Below are 19603 nucleotides of genomic sequence, written 5' to 3' on the forward strand. Positions count from 1 at the left end.
CTTTAATCTTTCCAACTCAACTAAATAAACCGTATGGATCTTCGATCCATTTAAATTGAGAGAACTCACATGGTGGTTTCTCTTTAAAACATACCCTCCCGATATTTAAGGAGATATTATAAAATATTCGATTGTTTTGGAATCACCCATGAACCCACTTGCATATTAAATCCCTTGGCCTTTTCTTCTTCAAGTTTTGACTCTCTAGCCTTGCCAATAATTCTTTTACCATTTTCCGGAGCTCTACCAAAATTCTCAACATTTTTGGATACTCCTAAAACCTCGTCCTAGTTCAAACCCATTTGAATTAAATTCAAATGAGTTTGAATTCTTATCGTTCGATCTTGGCCAATTCTATTTTCTTGGAACCAGCGCATTTTGCGAGTCCGGGAAAATTATCCCCGTGCCCAAACTCATTCTCTAACCTTTCTTTTCTTCCCTTTTTCTTTCTCTTTATTTTTTCTGTTTTTGAAAGAGTAAGAGATAGAGAAGGAGCCCAACAGCCAGCAGGCCTCCTGGCCTGTTTCCTCTCCCCACCTATTCGGCCTAAGGCCCAGCCGCCGGCCTCCCTAGGCGCAGCCCTCCCTCTCTACTGGGCCGGCCTCCCAAGGCCCACTCCCCCGTCTAACCCTAGGCCTCACCTCTCCCGATTCCCATCTCCCTCCGCCGCCAGGAGAACCCACACTCCACCCCCTCCTCTCGCCCGTGACCTTTTCTCCCTCTCAATCCCTCCCTCACTCGCTACCTCTCCTTCCCCTGCTCCGACTACCATGGCACGTCTTGCCGCTCCCTGCCAGCGCCCAAGCCTTCCCCTCTGCTCCCTCAGCCATGGCGCTCCGCCGCCCCTTGCCTTGTCTGCGCTAGGGAGGTCGCCCGATGCCCGTCATTCTCGCTCCGCTGGAGCAGGCCAGCGCCTCCGCTATCGCCATGACGACCGTGCCACCAGACCCGCTGAAGCTGTTGCCTTGCCTCAGCGACCTCCTCCAGTCGCGCGCCCCTGCTGCCTTCTCCTCCTCGCTGCTGGTTCCACCCGCGCCGGAATACGCGAGCAGCCACAGTTCAACCCCGACGCCCGCCATGGCCCTCCTCGCGCTGCTGCTCCTTGGCTTCGTCCTCTGTCACGACCATCTCCTCCCCCAACGCCCTTGTGGAGGCTGTTGGTGCAAGACCACCACGACACCATCTCCGGAGCCGAAGTCTGAGGACTAATGCGTTCGGGTAACTCGTCAAGTACGCCTTCGTCAAGACCGATGGTTGGACAAGCACAGTTTGTGCGGATTACGTTAAGTACCACGACGACCGTCGAGACCACCAAGTTCCGCTACCGATGAACATTTTGGGATCGCCAAGTCAAACTACAACGCAAAGACCATGTACAACTACTGATCCCGTGGATGTCACCAAGTACCCCATCAGCAAGACCGACGCCCGAACAATCACACCGGCTCTGTGGATTTCGGCAAGACCCTTGACGGCCGACACATAGTACCACTACGTTTGCCATGTACATCTACGCTAGACCGGACCAGTAAGTCCGAAGAAGCAAGTACCACTCCGAACCATGTACGGTACCATCGCCGAAGACCCATGTAACGCAAGTCAAGTTCAACTACCGTCGCGTGAACCACTACTTCTACTACCGTGAACCACTACTTCCACTACATCGCGAGAACGTCTACTTCCTCTACGAACTGATCCGCTTCGAAACGCACGCTTTGAAGGTACAACCGCCGAGAACGAATGCATGTATTGTATGAGATGCCCATGTTTGCACCATGGTCGAATCGCTGCTTGCTCGGTCCTCCTCATTTGCCTCTAACCCGTGGGAACCCGGTAACCGGGACCACCCCACCATATTTTGCTCGCTCCCGCCACACTACCTTTTGCACCGGTATCTCCGTGAGCTACGGGAACTGATATGTTGCCGTGGCACCATTTTCGGATTCGTTGTCGTGGCACCCCTTTCGTTTCCGCCAGGATGACTAATGTTTCATAAAATGCTCTTATCAACATTTTCATAAATATTGCATAAAACTTGCAATGTCATCTGCATCATGATAATAACATTTAAAATGTTTAAAATTGTTGTTGCATTAAATTGCTAATGCACATGAGGATATACCGGAATTATTGTTTGATGTTTCCGGCCTCATTTAAAATGCCTAACTGTGTATTCTACTCATGTTTCACCTCTTTCCATGTTAAGAACATTCAATTTTGTTGGGTACATAAAAGAGATCGAACTAAATAACTTGAATGTGGTGTTCCGACAATATGCAACTCGTTGCATGTTGAACTTCACTTAATTTGTAGTATTGTTTGTTGCACTTTCCCATGCCATGCCTCATTAAACTCCACATACATCATACTTGGTTGTGCATCATGCCATGCTTATGTGATGGTTGTTTACTATGTTGCATGCTTCTTTCCGGTTTGCTTCTCTCGTTAGCTTCGGTTTCGTTCCGGAGTTGTGAGGATTCTTTCGACTCCATCTGTTGTCTTCTTCAGAGACTCGTTCTTCTTCCTTGCGGGATCTCAGGCAAGATGACCATACCCTCGAAATCAATTCTATCTTTGCTTGCTAGTTGTTCGCTCTATTGCTTTGCCGCAATACCTGCCACTTGCTATATCATGCCTCCCTTTTTCCCATGTCAAGCCTCTAATCCACCTTTTCCTAGCAAACCGTTGTTTGGCTATGTTACCACTTTTGCTCAGCCCCTCTTACAGCGTTGTTAGTTGCAGGTGAAGCTGAAGTTTGTTCCATGTTGGAACATGGATATTTTTTGGGATATCATTACTATCTCTTATTTAATTAATGCATCTATATACTTGGTAAAGGGTGGAAGGCTTGGCCTTATGCCTGGAGTTTTGTTCCACTCTTGCCGCCCTAGTTTCCGTCATACCGGTGTTATGTTCCTTGATTTTGCGTTCCTTACACGATCGGGTGTTATGGGAACCCCTTGACAGTTTGCTTTGAATAAAACTCCTCCAGCAAGGCCAAACCTTACTTTTACATTTGCCTAACAACCTATCACCTTCCCTTGGGTTCTGCAGACCCGAGGGTCATCTTTATTTTAACCCCCCGGTCCAGTGCTTCTCTAAGTGTTGGTCCGAACTAGAGCCCCTTCCCGCGCCACCTCGGGGAAACTTGAGGGCTGGTTTTAGTTGTACGGATTGCTCATCCGGTGTTGCCCTGAGAACGAGATATGTGCAGCTCCTATCGGGATGTCGGCACATCGGGCGGCTTTGCTGGTCTTGTTTTACCATTGTCGAAATGTCTTGTAACCAGGATTCCGAGTTTGATCGGGTCTTCCTGGGAGAAGGAATATCCTTCATTGACCGTGAGAGCTTGTGATGGGCTTAGTTGGGACACCCCTGCAGGGTTTTGAACTTTCAAAAGCCGTGCCCGCGGTTATGGGCAGATGGGAATTTGTTAATATCCGGTTGTAGAGAACTTGACACTTAACTTAATTAAAATGCATCAACCACGCGTGTTGCCATGATGGTCTCTTTCCGGTGGAGTCCGGGAAGTGAACATGGTTTGGCGTTATGTTTGTGTGTAAGTAGTTTCAGGATCTCTTCTTGATCACTTCTTGCTTCTCGACCGTTGTGTTGCTTCTCTTCTTGCTCTTATTTGCGTATGTTAGCCACCATATATGCTTAGTGCTTGTTGCAGCTCCACCTCACTACCCTTTCCTACCCATAAGCTTAAATAGTCTTGATCTCGCGGGTGTGAGATTGCTGAGTCCTCGTGGCTCACAGATACTTCCAAACAGTTGCAGGTGCCGATGATACCAGTGCAGGTGACGCAACTGGGCTCAAGTGGGAGCTCGAAGAAGATCTTGTTCGTTGTGTTGTTTTGTTTCCTGTTGATCAGTAGTGGAGACCAGTTGGGACGATCGGGGATCTAGCAATTGGGGTTGTCTTCTTTTATTTTGTTTCCGTAGTCGGACCTTGATTGTATTCTGGATGATGTATGTTTAACTTGTATTTGTGTGAAGTGGCGATTGTAAGCCAACTCTTTATCCCTTTCTTATTCAGTACATGGGATTGTGTGAAGATTACCCCTCTTGCAACAAACCTACCATGCGGCTATGCCTCTAAGTCGTGCCCCGACACATGGGAGATATAGCCGCATTGTGGGTGTTACATATCCTTAGCAATATTAAGGATTGGTCTACCTTGTTTCACCTTGTTACTTTGGTTACTTTTTACTTGCTACCAATTATCTTACTATCAACCTATCTATCAAACTATCTTACAACACTTGGAAATAATACCTTGTTGAAGACCGTTTTATCGATTCCTTCTGCTCCTCGTTGGGATCAATTTATCGAAAGGACTGTGATTGATCCCCTATACTTGTGGGTCATCAAGACTCTTTTCTGGCACCGTTGTCGGGGAGTGAAGTGCTCTTGGTAAGTAGAATTTGGTAAGGAAAAATTTGTAATACATGCTGAATTTTATCCTCACTTGTTACTATGGAAGACAATCCTTTGAGAGGCTTGTTTGGTGTATCTTCACCTCGAGTAGATGCAGTAAGAGCCGTGCCTCAACCTATTGAAAATATTTATTATGAAATCCTTGTTGGTACCTTAGAAAAATTGCATGCTAATCCCTATGCAGGAGATGGAACAATACATCCTGATATGCACTTAATCTTCATGGATGGGCTATGTGGACTATTTAAGTTTGCAGGTTTATCAAGAGATCATGCTAAGAACAAACTATTCCCTTTATATTTGGAAGGAAAAGCATTGGCATGGTATAGGCTATTGGATGGTTCTAAAACATGGGACTGGAACCAAATGAAGTTGGAATTTCATCAGAAATTTTATCCTATGTACTTGGTTCGTCGTGATCAGAATTATATCTATAATTTTTGGCCTCTTGAAGGATAAAGTATCACTGAAGCTTGGGGAGGCTCAATGACCTGATATTCAAATGCCCAAATAATGAGCCTTTGAGAGAATTATTGTCCAAATTTTATGCTAGGCTTTCTCTTCATGATAAAGAAACACTTGATTCTTCTTCTACTGGTCCTTTCTCAAAAACAAGTGTTGAATTCAAATGGGGTCTTATTAAAAGAATTAAATGCAACTCTGAAGATTGGGAGTTCGACAGAGGTAAAGCGTCAGATATATATATCTTGAATATGGTTGCGTTAAGTCTTTTGTAGAAACAGATGTTTTTCATGAGCTTAGTGCACAATATAGACTCGATTCTGAGATAGTAGCTATATTTTGTAAATCTTTTGCTGCTTATCACTATTGCAGGATGCTGCTAACGCAACACTATGATCAGAGACCCTTCAAGAAACTATGTGCGATGCCATTATCGCAAATGGTGATGTATGAAAACCGTCAGAAATGATGCAAAACGTTTGCGATGAATGATACATCAAACACGGTTCAGATTATAGTTGCGTGTGCGATGAGGGGCATACAATTGATCTGTATGAACTGTTTGCGATGAGACAGAACAACAAATGTGGGCAGCCATATCAATGTGTGTGCGATATATGACATACATTTCGCTCCGATGAACCGTTTGTTATTAGGGAGTGCAACATAAACGGTTAGCCAGATCAAGGTGTGTGTGATATAGGGCATACGGTTCACTCAGACGAACTATTTTCGATTAGCGAACGCAACAAAACGGTTCAACTTAACAAGATGTGTGTGATACGTGGCAAACAACCGACTTGGATGAACTGTTTGCGATGAGAAACTACAACACAAACGGTTATTACAGTTAGTTCATGTGCGATTCTGTGTGTACAAAGAACTTTGAAAAATGAAAACTAGTTGCTTGCGGTGGCTAGGAGTATCGCACACGATGCGTCTGCGAGTACTCGTGTGCAATGATTAGTAAGTTACACATATGTTTCCTTATGTTAACACTTGTGTGATAAATAACACGTGGCACTGGATACGGTATTCGGGTTGTGTGTGTGCTCCACTTAGTCTTCCCGTGCTCCACATGGATGAATTGTAAAATCCACGCCTATTCCCTCACCGGTTTTCCGCCACCAGCTAACGTCTTGTTGCATATAACCCAGGCGACAACACACTGCCGCGACACTCTGCGAAGATCTAGTCCTCACCCATCTACCATTAGTTATTCCAAGCATGCCAGGCAACGACGAAAGCTTCGACGCCGACGCCTACCTGTGTTACATCTTCGGCGAGGAGAACGAGCTGGAGGAGGTCGGGGAGCAAGGGCTTCATCGGCCGGAGCAGGCACCATGGCCCATCGGCAGCGATATCGGCATCACAGTCCTTGGGACCACAATCGACATATTGCAGGGGAGGTGTGATGAGCAGCTTGCCATCCACCGAGCAAAAGATCCAGAGCTGCTCGGTGGCATGATCGATGTGTTGGGGAACGTAGTAATTTCAAAAAAAATTCCTACGCACACGCAAGATCATGGTGATGCATATCAACGAGAGGGGAGAGTGTTGTCTACATACCCTCGTAGACCGAAGCGGAAGCGTTCACGCAACATAGAGGAAGTAGTCGTACGTCTTCCCGGTCCAACCGATCCAAGCACCGTTACTCCGGCACCTCCGAGTTCTTGGCACTACTTCAGCTCGATGACGCTCCCCGGGCTCCGATCCAGCAAAGCTTCAGGGCGGAGTTCTGTCAGCACGACAGCATGGTGACGATCTTGATGTTCAACCGTCGCAGGGCTTCGCCTAAGCACCGCTACAATATGACCGAGGTGGAATATGGTGGAAGGGGGCACCGCACACGGCTAAGGAACGATCACGAAGATCAACTTGTGTGTTCTAGGGTGCCCCCCTGCCCCCGTATATAAAGGAGCCAAGGGGAGGGGGTGGCCGGCCAAGGAGGGCGCGCCAAGGGGGAGTCCTACTCCCACCGGGAGTAGGACTCCCTTCTTTCCTAGTTGGAGAAGGAGAAGTGGGAAAGAGGAGGAAGAGGGAAAGGAAAGGGGGGGCGCCGCCCCCCTCTCCTTGTCCTATTCGGACTAGGGAGGGGAGGGGCGCGCGGCCACCTCTTGCCTGTCCTCTTCTCCCTTAGGGCCCATGTAGGCCCAATAACCCCCGGGGGGTTTCCGGTAACCCCCCGGTACTCCGGTAAAATCCCGATTTCACCCGGAACAATTCCGATATTCAAATATAGGCTTCCAATATATCGATCTTTATGTCCCGACCATTTAGAGACTCCTCGTCATGTCCATGATCACATCCGGGACTCCGAACAACCTTCGGTACATCAAAATACATAAACTCATAATGAAACTGTCATCGTAACGTTAAGCGTGCGGACCCTACGGTTCGAGAACAATGTAGACATGACCGAGACACGTCTCCAGTCAATAACCAATAGCGGAACCTGGATGCTCATATTGGTTCCTACATATTCTATGAAGATCTTTATCGGTCAGACCGCATAACAACATACGTTGTTCCCTTTGTCATCGGTATGTTACTTGCCCGAGATTTGATCATCGGTATCTCAATACCTAGTTCAATCTCGTTACCGGCAAGTCTCTTTACTCGTTCCGTAATACATCATCTCACAACTAACTCATTAGTTGCAATGCTTGCAAGGCTTATGTGATGTGCATTACCGAGAGGGCCCAGAGATACCTCTCCGACAATCGGAGTCACAAATCCTAATCTCGAAATACGCCAACCCAACATGTACCTTTGGAGACACCTTTAGAGCACCTTTATAATCACCCAGTTACGTTGTGACATTTGGTAGCACACAAAGTGTTCCTCTGGCAAACGGGAGTTGCATAATCTCATAGTCATAGGAACATGTATAAGTCATGAAGAAAGCAATAGCAACATACTAAACGATCGGGTGCTAAGCTAATGGAATGGGTCATGTCAATCAGATCATTCACCTAATGATGTGATCCCGTTAATCAAATAACAACTCTTTGTCCATGGTTAGGAAACATAACCATCTTTGATTAACGAGCTAGTCAAGTAGAGGCATACTAGTGACACTCTGTTTGTCTATGTATTCACACATGTATTATGTTTCCGGTTAATACAATTCTAGCATGAATAATAAACATTTATCATGATATAAGGAAATAAATAATAACTTTATTATTGCCTCTAGGGCATATTTCCTTCAGTCTCCCACTTGCACTAGAGTCAATAATCTAGATTACACAGTAATGATTCTAACACCCATGGAGCCTTGGTGCTGATCATGTTTTGCTCGTGGAAGAGGCTTAGTCAACGGGTCTGCTACATTCAGATCCGTATGTATCTTGCAAATCTCTATGTCTCCCACCTGGACTAGATCCCGGATGGAATTGAAGCGTCTCTTGATGTGCTTGGTTCTCTTGTGAAATCTGGATTCCTTTGCCAAGGCAATTGCACCAGTATTGTCACAAAAGATTTTCATTGGACCCGATGCACTAGGTATGACACCTAGATCGGATATGAACTCCTTCATCCAGACTCCTTCATTTGCTGCTTCCGAAGCAGCTATGTATTCCGCTTCACACGTAGATCCTGCCACGACGCTTTGTTTAGAACTGCACCAACTGACAGCTCCACCGTTTAATGTAAACACGTATCTGGTTTGCGATTTAGAATCGTCCGGATCAGTGTCAAAGCTTGCATCAACGTAACCATTTACGATGAGCTCTTTGTCACCTCCATAAATGAGAAACATATCCTTAGTCCTTTTCAGGTATTTCAGGATGTTCTTGACCATTGTCCAGTGATCCACTCCTGGATTACTTTGGTACCTCCCTGCTAGACTTATAGCAAGGCACACATCAGGTCTGGTACACAGCATTGCATACATGATAGAGCCTATGGCTGAAGCATAGGGAACATCTTTCATTTTCTCTCTATCTTCTGCAGTGTTCGGGCATTGAGTCTTACTCAACTTCACACCTTGTAACACAGGCAATAACCCTTTCTTTGCTTGATCCATTTTGAACTTCTTCTAAACTTTGTCAAGGTATGTGCTTTGTGAAAGTCCAATTAAGCGTCTTGATCTATCTCTATAGATCTTAATGCCTAATATGTAAGCAGCTTCACCGAGGTCTTTCATTGAAAAACTCTTATTCAAGTATCCCTTTATGCTATCCAGAAATTCTATATCATTTCTAATCAGTAATATGTCATCCACATATAATATCAGAAATGCTACAGAGCTCCCACTCACTTTCTTGTAAATACAGGCTTCTCCAAAAGTTTGTATAAAACCAAATGCTTTGATCACACTATCAAAGCGTTTATTCCAACTCCGAGAGGCTTGCACCAGTCCATAAATGGATCGCTGGAGCTTGCACACTTTGTTAGCTCCCTTTGGATCGACAAAACCTTCTGGTTGCATCATATACAACTCTTCTTCCAGAAATCCATTCAGGAATGCAGTTTTGACATCCATTTGACAAATTTCATAATCATAAAATGCGGCAATTGCTAACATGATTCGGACAGACTTAAGCATCGCTACGGGTGAGAAGGTCTCATCGTAGTCAATCCCTTGAACTTGTCGAAAACCTTTTGCAACAAGTCGAGCTTTGTAGACAGTAACATTACCGTCAGCGTTAGTCTTCTTGTTGAAGATCCATTTATTCTCAATTGCTTGCCGATCATTGGGCAAGTCAACCAAAGGCCACACTTTGTTCTCATACATGGATACCATCTCAGATTTCATGGCTTCAAGCCATTTCGCGGAATCTGGGCTCACCATCGCTTCTTCATAGTTCGTAGGTTCATCATGATCTAGTAGCATGACTTCCAGAACAGGATTACAGCACCACTCTGGTGCGGATCTTACTCTATTTGATCTACGAGGTTCAGTAGCAACTTGATCTGAAGTTCTATGATCATCATCATTAACTTCCTCACTTACTGGTGTAGGAATCACTGGAACTGATTTCTGTGATGAACTACTTTCCAATAAGGGAGCAGGTACAGTTACCTCATCAAGTTCTACTTTCCTCCCACTCACTTCTTTCGAGAGAAACTCCTTCTCTAGAAAGGATCCATTTTTAGCAACGAATGTCTTGCCTTCGGATCTGTGATAGAAGGTGTACCCAACAGTCTCCTTTGGGTATCCTATGAAGACACATTTCTCCGATTTGGGTTCGAGCTTATCAGGTTGAAGCTTTTTCACATAAGCATCACAGCCCCAAACTTTAACAAACGACAACTTTGGTTTCTTGCCAAACCATAGTTCATAAGGCGTCGTCTCAATGGATTTTGATGGTGCCCTATTTAACGTGAATGCGGCCGTGTCTAAAGCATAACCCCAAAACGATAGCGGTAAATCTATAAGAGACATCATAGATCGCACCATATCAAGTAAAGTACGATTACGACGTTCGGACACACCATTACGTTGTGGTGTTCTGGGTGGCGTGAGCTGCGAAACTATTCCGCATTGTTTCAAATGTAGATCAAACTCGTAACTCAAATATTCTCCTCCATGATCAGATCGTAGAAACTTTATTTTCTTGTTACGATGATTTTCAACTTCACTCTGAAATTCTTTGAACTTTTCAAATGTTTCAGACTTATGCTTCATTAAGTAGATATACCCATATCTGCTTAAATCATCTGTGAAGGTGAGAAAATAATGATATCCGCCACGAGCCTCAACAATCATCGGACCACATACATCTGTTTGTATGATTTCCAACAAATCTGTTGCTCTCTCCATAGTACCGGAGAACGGCGTTTTAGTCATCTTGCCCATGAGGCACAGTTCGCAAGTACCAAGTGATTCATAATCAAGTGGTTCCAAAAGTCCATCAGTATGGAGTTTCTTGATGCGCTTTATAGCGATATGACCTAAACGGCAGTGCCACAAATAAGTTGCACTATCATTATCAACTCTGCATCTTTTGGCTTCAACATTATGAATATGTGTATCACTACTATCGAGATTCATCAAAAATAGACCACTCTTCAAGGGTGCATGACCATAAAAGATATTACTCATATAAATAGAACAACCATTATTCTCTGATTTAAACGAATAACCGTCTCGCATCAAACAAGATCCAGATATAATGTTCATGCTCAACGCTGGCACCAAATAACAATTATTTAGGTCTAATACTAATCCCGAAGGTAGATGTAGAGGTAGCGTGCCGACCGCGATCACATTGACATTGGAACCATTTCCCACGCGCATCGTCACCTCGTCCTTTGCCAGTGTTCGCTTAATCCGTAGTCCCTGTTTCGAGTTGCAAATATTAGCAACAGAACCAGTATCAAATACCCAGGTGCTACTGCGAGCTCTAGTAAGGTACACATCAATAACATGTATATCACATATACCTTTGTTCACCTTGCCATCCTTCTTATCCACCAAATACTTGGGGCAGTTCCGCTTCCAGTGACCAGTCTGCTTGTAGTAGAAGCACTCAGTTTCAGGCTTAGGTCCAGACTTGGGTTTCTTCTCCTGAGCAGCAACTTGCTTGCTGTTCTTCTTGAAGTTCCCCTTCTTCTTCCCTTTGCCCTTTTTCTTGAAACTAGTGGTCTTGTTGACCATCAACACTTGATGCTCCTTCTTGATTTCTACCTCCGCAGCCTTTAGCATTGCGAAGAGCTTGGGAATTGTCTTATCCATCCCTTGCATATTATAGTTCATCATGAAGCTCTTGTAGCTTGGTGGAAGTGATTGGAGAATTCTGTCAATGACGCTATCATCCGGAAGATTAACTCCCAGTTGAATCAAATGATTACAATACCCAGACATCTTGAGTATATGCTCACTGACAGAACTATTCTCCTCCATCTTGCAGCTATAGAATTTATTGGAGATTTTATATCTCTCAATCCGGACATTCTGCTGGAATACTAACTTCAACTCCTGGAACATCTCATATGCCCCATGACGTTCAAAACGTCGTTGAAGTCCCGGTTCTAAGCCGTAAAGCATGGCACATTGAACTATCGAGTAGTCATCAGCTTTGCTCTGCCAGACGTTCTTACCATCGTCAGTTGCATCAGCAGCAGGCCTGGCACCCAGCGGTGCTTCCAGGACGTAACTCTTCTGTGCAACAATGAGGATAATCCTCAAGTTACGGAACCAGTCTGTGTAATTGCTACCATCATCTTTCAACTTTGCTTTCTCAAGGAACACACTAAAATTCAACGGAACAACAGCACGGGCCATCTATCTACAATCAACATAAACAAGCAAGATACTATCAGGGACTAAGTTCCTGATAAATTTAAGTTCAATTAATCATATTACTTAAGAACTCCCACTTAGATAGACATCCCTCTAATCATCTAAGTGATCACGTGATCCAAATCAACTAAACCATAACCGATCATCACGTGAAATGGAGTAGTTTTCAATGGTGAACATCGCTATGTTGATCATATCTACTATATGATTCACGCTCGACCTTTCGGTCTCAGTGTTCCGAGGCCATATCTGCATATGCTAGGCTCTTCAAGTTTAACCTGAGTATTCTGCGTGTGCAAAACTGGCTTGCACCCGTTGTAGATGGACGTAGAGCTTATCACACCCGATCATCACGTGGTGTCTGGGCACGACGAACTTTGGCAATGGTGCATACTCAGGGAGAACACTTTTTATCTTGAAATTTAGTGAGAGATCATCTTATAATGCTACTGTCAATCAAAGCAAGATAAGATGCATAAAAGATAAACATCATATGCAATCAATATAAGTGATATGATATGGCCATCATCATATTGTGCTTGTGATCTCCATCTCCGAAGCACCGTCATGATCACCATCGTCACCGGCGCGACACCTTGATCTCCATCGTAGCATCGTTGTCGTCTCGCCAATCTTATGCTTCTACGACTATCGCTACCGCTTAGTGATAAAGTAAAGCATTACAGGGCGATTGCATTGCATACAATAAAGCGACAACCATATGGCTCCTGCCAGTTGCCGATAACTTGGTTACAAAACATGATCATCTCATACAATAAAAATTAGCATCATGCCTTGACCATATCACATCACAACATGCCCTGCAAAAACAAGTTAGACGTCCTCTACTTTGTTTGTTGCAAGTTTTACATGGCTGCTACGGGCTTAAGCAAGAACCAATCTTACCTACGCATCAAAACCACAACGATAGTTTGTCAAGTTGGTGCTGTTTTAACCTTTGCAAGGACCGGGCGTAGCCACACTCGGTTCAACTAAAGTTGGAGAAACTGACACCCGCCAGCCACCTGTGTGCAAAGCACGGCAGTAGAACCATTCTCGCGTAAGCGTACGCGTAATGTCGGTCCGGGCCGCTTCATCCAACAATACCGCCGAACCAAAGTATGACATGCTGGTAAGCAGTATGACTTATATCGCCCACAACTCACTTGTGTTCTACTCGTGCATGTAACATCAAACCATAAAACCTAGGCTCGGATGCCACTGTTGGGGAACGTAGTAATTTCAAAAAAAATTCCTACGCACACACAAGATCATGGTGATGCATAGCAACGAGAGGGGAGAGTGTTGTCTACGTACCCTCGTAGACCGAAGCGGAAGCGTTGACGCAACGTAGAGGAAGTAGTCGTACGTCTTCCCGGTCCAACCGATCCAAGCACCGTTACTCCGGCACCTCCGAGTTCTTGGCACACGTTCAGCTCGATGACGCTCCCCGGGCTCCGATCCAGAAAAGCTTCGGGGAGGAGTTCCATCAGCACGACGGCGTGGTGACGATCTTGATGTTCAACCGTCTCAGGGCTTCGCCTAAGCACCGCTACAATATGACCGAGGTGGAATATGGTGGAAGGGGGCACCGCACACGGCTAATGAACGATCATGAAGATCAACTTGTGTGTTCTAGGGTGCCCCCTGCCCCCGTATATAAAGGAGCCAAGGGGAGGGGGCGGCCGGCCAAGGAGGGCGCGCCAAGGGGGAGTCCTACTCCCACTGGGAGTAGGACTCCCTTCTTTCCTAGTTGGAGAAGGAGAAGTGGGAAAGAGGAGGAAGAGGGAAAGGAAAGGGGGGCGCCGCCCCCCTCTCCTTGTCCTATTCGGACTAGGGAGGGGAGGGGCGCGCGGCCACCTCTTGCCTCCTTTCCTCTTCTCCCTTAGGGCCCATGTAGGCCCAATAACCCCCGGGGGGTTTCCGGTAACCCCCCGGTACTCCGGTAAAATCCCGATTTCACCCGGAACGATTCTGATATCCAAATATAGGCTTCCAATATATCGATCTTTATGTCTCGACCATTTCGAGACTCCTCGTCATGACCATGATCACATCCGGGACTCCGAACAACCTTCGGTACATCAAAATACATAAACTCATAATGAAACTGTCATCGTAACGTTAAGCGTGCGGACCCTACGGTTCGAGAACAATGTAGACATGACCGAGACACGTCTCCGGTCAATAACCAATAGCGGAACCTGGATGCTCATATTGGTTCCTACATATTCTACGAAGATCTTTATCGGTCAGACCGCATAACAACATACGTTGTTCTCTTTGTCATCGGTATGTTACTTGCCCGAGATTCGATCGTCGGTATCTCAATACCTAGTTCAATCTCGTTATCGGCAAGTCTCTTTACTCGTTCCGTAATACATCATCTCACAACTAACTCATTAGTTGCAATGCTTGCAAGGCTTATGTGATGTGCATTACCGAGAGGGCCCAGAGATACCTCTCCGACAATCGGAGTGACAAATCCTAATCTCGAAATATGCCAACCCAACATGTAACTTTGGAGACATCTGTAGAGCACCTTTATAATCACCCAGTTACGTTGTGACGTTTGGTAGCACACAAAGTGTTCCTCCGGCAAACGGGAGTTGCATAATCTCATAGTCATAGGAACATGTATAAGTCATGAAGAAAGCAATAGCAACATACTAAACGATCGGGTGCTAAGCTAATGGAATGGGTCATGTCAATCAGATCATTCACCTAATGATGTGATCCCGTTAATCAAATAACAACTTTTTGTCCATGGTTAGGAAACATAACCATCTTTGATTAACGAGCTAGTCAAGTAGAGGCATACTAGTGACACTCTGTTTGTCTATGTATTCACACATGTATTATGTTTCCGGTTAATACAATTCTAGCATGAATAATAAACATTTATCATGATATAAGGAAATAAATAATAACTTTATTATTGCCTCTAGGGCATATTTCCTTCACGATGACCCACCCGAAGAGCCACCGTCACCAGTGCTCATCGAGAGCCTGATGCCCCGCAAGGAATGGGCAGAGGACCTCTGTGATTTAGTAAAGATAAAGGCAGCCTACGGCTTCATCATTACCCACGGTGGCCATGTCAACCTCGATCCTGATGATGTGGTGGCCAGGCTCAAGCGCATCCTGGGCGCAGTTGACGTCCCCGATGAAGTAGAATATCGCCAACGGAATTTGCTACCAGGCCAGAGACTTGGAAATGGAGCGGTTCAGCGGAGTTGTCATGCGCGCGATTGCACACTGTCGAGCTCTTCTAGAAGAGGCCCAGCAGCCCCAAGAGCCTCCCAGCACTAGCAGCTCCGTAGGCGGAGGCGGGTCGGGACAATCGGAGTGAACGGCCGCAAGGGTGCTATGCTGATCATGGATTCCGAGAAGGCCATCGTCGGATGGCCGCCAGCAGCCTTTTAGCTTATATATTGTTATAATTGTATGCATATGTAGGTCGCAAGATTTTAAATCTGGGCCGATACGACCAATATATAGGCTGATATATCACTTTTGGGGCTCCACCGATATAAACATAGCATATCATTTTGCAAATATCATTTTCCAACATATCATCCGATATCGACCGAAATATCGACCGATATGGTCGATAACTAGCCAAATATGTCCATTGATATAGAACGATACATAGATGACAACAATTCTTTATTGGATAACAGTGAAATAAGATTATGCATACAAAGTCATTATATATTATCAAAGTCACTCACAATGTTTCATACAAATGCATATATTTCATACTTTTTTTAATCATAGAGTAAAGATTTTGTGAATCTTTCTTTAATTGTTTCTTAATTAACAAGTTAGTAAACTAGGAACCTAAAAGGTTATGTTAAAGCATTGACACCATACATTTTCTTTTACTAAAAGTAAATGTCTTGAACAAGAATAATGAAAAAAACTAGATAGGTGTTCGCCGATATATCTACATATCGTCCGATATATCAACCGATATCCGACATCTGATATGTCAAAGCCACACCGATACGAACCCGATATCCGATATTTTGAAGCTTGGTAGGTCGTGAGTGTTTTGGGCCATGCCACATTTGGCATTTTAAATTATCCTGAATATGTAAGACAATTATTGAGAATTATTAAGAGTTGCCATTGTAACTTTGCCTCAATGGCGAGCAGAGCGCGCGCAGGGACGCCAGAGCGGAGTGCGCCGCGGCCGCCTCAACGGCAAGCAACCACATGGTCAACCTTCTGCCATCAATATTTTTGACCTTGTTTCTCGTCACATTGATGATTACAACGCAATAAGTAATTGCAAATCTGTTCACACCTATCAAACTAATATGTGTTCACACTTAGCACCGGGCTATAAAAACTACCCACTCGAAAATTACTTCATAGTTCCTCTCCTCATCACCCACAAAATTGGTTTTCTCTGTCAAGTCGTTCCGCCATGACCGGTAGGAGGAGTTTAGGGTGGACATATAACCAGGCAGCAAAGACCAAGGCCGCGGAAGCACTTGAGAGGTCCCGCCGCGAAGCCGTAGCCGCAGCAGAGATGTTCGGGCGCGCCGCGGAGCCCTCGAACGAGCTCTCACGGGCACGCGAGGGCTCTCACAAGCGCATTCGTGGCGTTGGCCATCGCGACAAGCTGGCGTTCCTAAAGTCCTTCACCAGCAATGACGACATTCTCACTGGCGTCACTATGCAGCAGGAGCTGGTCAACGGCTTGATGAAGCTGCTCAAGATTAGAGATGCCTCGGTTGACAAGGCGACCGGCCTCGTCGAGCAACTCATGGATGACCATGCGAAGCTCCTCATGTTGGTCACCAAGAAGGAGGAGGAGGCCGCCGGCTGGAAGATGCTCCATGAGCAGAGCAGTGCTTCGGAGATGACGCTGAAAGCGGTCATCGAGGAACTGATAGGTGGCTTGAGGAAGCTCCGGATCGAGCGCGAGCAGGAGGTGGAGGAATCCGTGGCTGCTTTCAAGCAAAGTCGTGAGGAATTGAAGAAGGAGCTAGAGGATTTCACCGCCCGGCGATCCATCGACGAGTAGAGACAGTAGTGACCCAGATCGTTGTCTGCAATTTCCTTCTTATCTTGCACCCGTGTCTTCCGGGCTTTACCGCATGTGGCATTTTAAATTATCCGGAATATGTAAGACAATTATTATGTGCGCAATTGTAAATTTGTCATCCTATTATCCGTTGCCATTTTATTTGTGGTCGTATTATTCGTTGCCCTATGTGGCAATTTAAATTAGGGTGGAATACTAGTTGAAAACACAAACAAAGCAAATGCTGCCATGGGATCACAAGAAAACACCCTCCGTCCACGTGCTTTAATTAACCCATTAATGGAGAAGTTGTGAGCGAGGCGGGGGCGGCTGGTGCATGGAGGTCAAAGAGCTCGCTTCCCGATGAGCATGTGCGGCCTTGCTACTCGCACGTGTCCTGTCGAGCCTGCGAGGTGGACAGGATGCACGCGTCTCGTCGAGCCTGCGCGGCAGACTACTCGCACGTGTCCCATCGAGCCTACGCGGCGAAATTCTCGCACTCGTCCCATCTAATCAAGCAGTTGCACGCACGCCACCGAGTATGGTTAAATTTTGACATGGTAAATATAATACAACCGTTTGTGATATTAACATGTCAGATTTTTGTTTCAAAAAGGACTTCGTTAGCTACTAATGTGTGTGCCTCTTCTCAAACTGGACGATTTTTTTACCACGACATATATGTGCCATGTCATGAAACCATGCCAAGTTTCATGTTTTCTGGGTGACTTTTTTATTTACTGGGATTTAAAAACCAAGATTCTCATTGTTTCAGGACGACGGCAAGTTTGTAATTCATTCTCATTCCTTAAACGAGACCTAAACATGCACCCGATGACACATGTACGATTTCCCACTCATTTTGCTTCACTGGAGCATGTGGTTGTAGTTCAAATTTGAATTATGGACTACATTAAATACTTAGAAAACTTAGTAATTAGTAATATATATATATATATACAATGGCCAAACGAACCCTGAACAGTTTCAAATTTCAGCCCGACACTCCTGTTATTCTATGTTGCCTGTAGAAAACAAAGTTCAAGGCGAGAAGAGGCATCGATTATCATTTCGCCCACAAGAGGGGCCTGTTTCCCTACCGGAACCACGAGGGTTGCAACAGGCTCTGGTTTGTAAAAGGCTTGTAATATAGCTTCGCCCAAATTGGACGAATATATATACCATGTAGTGACACCATGCCAAGTTTCATGATTTCCTGGTGAGTTTTGGATTTACAGACATTTAAAACCCAAGATTCGCAATGTTTGTGGCCAGGCCAGGACGGTGAGATGGTTGAATTCATTCCCATTCATTCCATGGGACCTAAACATGCACCCCAAGGAAACATGTATATTTTTTCTAGCCATTTTGGTGCACTGGAGCATGTATTTGTAGTTCGGATTTGAATGATGGACATATTAATTCCTAGAAAACTCAATTAATGAATAAAAAAGGTCAAAACAACCCTGAATAATTTCAAAGTTCAGCGTGAATCTCCAGCTGTTTCGTGTCGCGTGTAGAAGAAAATACGAGTCTAAAAGAGGGAGTGATTAAAGTTTGGCCCACAAGGGGACACATTTCCCTATCGAAACCACGAGGGTTCTTCCGACAGGCTCTGGTTTGGAAGAGGTTTGTAATAAAGCTTTGCCCAAATTGGCAATGTTTTTACCACAACATATATGTGCCATGACATGACACCTTGCCACCTTTGATGACTTTCTGGTGAGTTTAGGATTTATGGGGACTTAAAAACTGAGATTTGAAATGTTTGAGGAAGAGCCAGGACACCGGTACGGTTGTAATTCGTTCCCGTTCCTGGCATGAGACCTAAACATGCACCCAAGGACACATGTATAATTTTTCTAGCCATTTTGGTGAACTGGAGCATGTATTTGCAGTTCAGATTTGAATTATGGACATTAAATGCCTAGGAAACTCAATTAGTGTATAAAAAGGCCAAACGAACCCTGAATAAGTTTAAATTTCAGCACGGATATCCTGTGGTTCCATGTTGCCCGTGGAAGAAAATACAAGGCAAAAAGAGGAAGTGATTACATTTCGCCCACAAGGGGAACACGTCTCCCTATCAGAACCACGAGGCTCCTTTGAGAGAAGCTCCAGTTTTTGTAATAGGTTTGTAATAAAGCTTGGCCCAAATTGGACAATGTTTTTACCACGACATATATGTGCCATGACGTGACACCATGCCACCTTTGATGACTTTCTGGTGAGTTTAGGATTTATGGGGACTTAAAAAACGAGATTTGAAATGTTTGAGTACGAGCCATGACACCAGTACGGTTGTAATTCGTTCCCATTCCTGGCATGGGACCTAAACATGCACCCAAGGACACATGTATAATTTTTCTAGCCATTTTGGTGAACCGGAGCATGTATTTGTAGTTCAGA

The sequence above is a fragment of the Triticum urartu genome, chromosome 6A, assembly GCF_056163025.1.
Source record: "Triticum urartu cultivar PI428250 chromosome 6A, HENAU_Tu73, whole genome shotgun sequence".
NCBI classification, from domain to species: Eukaryota; Viridiplantae; Streptophyta; class Magnoliopsida; order Poales; family Poaceae; genus Triticum; species Triticum urartu.